A 1,557-nucleotide genomic window follows, 5' to 3' on the forward strand; every position below is an offset into this window, starting at 1 on the left:
GCCCCATGGGAAGTGAGCCCGGGCCGCCGGGCCTGCTGGTTCTGGGAAAATAAAGCCCCTGGTTTCACCGCTGCCGCGTTTCACTGCTGCTGGCGCCCCGCCTTCTGCCCTGCGGCCGGGGAGCTCCGCGTGCAGGGCCGCCACCCCACTCCTTGCTGGGTGTGCTGGGGGGCCGCAGGTCCAGAGAATGGGGTGCTGCCGCCCTGCCCCCACTTCCTGCTGGGCCCAGCTAGGGATGAGCTGTGACGCACCTGGGGCCTTTCTAGGGCAGATCTGGGGTTCCGGTTGTCATGCACCCCTAGCCAGGACAGGAGAGCCCCCAAGCGAGGCCCAGTCGGAAGGGGAGCTCTGCAGTGGGCGGGGGCAGCAAGGGTGGCCTGCTGAGAAGGGCCCTGGGGTCCTGGTGGGCCCAGGCAGGCCGGGACCCACAGCAGCAGTTGCCAGCAGGGCTTGGGTGGCTCCGCTGGACGCCGGATCCAGCGCTGCCCATGCTGCTGTCCTGGTGAGCACCACCTTCACGGCCAGGCCAGCCCAGAGATCCCTCACCGGGACGCCGGGCTCTCGGGGAGGCCTGGTCCAGGCACCTTTGGCGACTTTTAAGTGTCCTAATGGCCCTGAGCATCACCTCCTGGGGAACGGCCAGTCTCCTGGGCAGCAGCCAGCGCCCCTGCCAGGCGCCTGCCCCCCCAGGCTCCTTGGATGGAGTCCTTGGGCCCCCGCTGGGGCGCCCAGGCCCTGGAAGGAAGAGGGGCGTCCTGCCTGCTCCCCCCTCTTGTGCAGCTGGGGGGGCAGCAGAGTTGGACACTGCAGGAGGCGGGGAAGGTGGAGTCGCGGCTCCCTGGGGAAGTAGGGTCCAGGGGCAGCAGAAGCCCCGTAAGAGGGTTGGGGCGCAGGGCTCAAGTCCCCCTCTGCGGGCGTCCCCTCCCCTCTGCCTGTGTCAGGAGGAATCTCCGGCTTGGCTCTTGGGTGAGTGGGTTTCTCTCTCCCTGGGGAAAGCAGGTTTGGGATCCTAAACTAACCACGTGTGGGTGCCCAGAGTGTCAGAGGACTAGCCCCAGGGTGGGGCTCCGGAGGGTTGGGAAGCAGGTTGGTGGGGGGTCAGCCCACCTGGTGGAGGTGGTTGATGGGAGGACCGACCCCCGCCTGCTTTGGGTGCTCGCCAGGCAGGTGAGCTCCCAGGCCAGGTTGCAGGGGCGCCCAGGGCTCGGTTAATAGTCCCCTCCCGATGAGCCAGGTCGGGGAGGGGTGGGAGTGCACCCCTGGCTCTGCTGGTATGATGGGGTGAAGGACCAGTTCAGAGGTGCCTCCTACATCCGCTGCTCCCCAGCCCTGGGCCCTGGAGCTGTTGGGGGGGGGCGGTGCCCTCCCTGCGAAGGCCCTGAAGGCAAAGCCCAGGATTCGGGAGGTGCTCCGGGCGCCCACAGGGGGGCAGCAGGGTGTCAACAGGGCCCAGTGTCCAGGAGGCTGAGGCTGCCCCCTGGTGGTCAACCTGGGCCTGGCTCGCCTTCTGGAGAGGCCACCCCACTCTGCAGGCCCTCCTGCCCCTGGGAAGCTGGT

Source organism: Condylura cristata, unplaced genomic scaffold (assembly GCF_000260355.1).
Source record: "Condylura cristata isolate star-nosed mole 26May11 unplaced genomic scaffold, ConCri1.0 scaffold00038, whole genome shotgun sequence".
NCBI classification, from domain to species: Eukaryota; Metazoa; Chordata; class Mammalia; order Eulipotyphla; family Talpidae; genus Condylura; species Condylura cristata.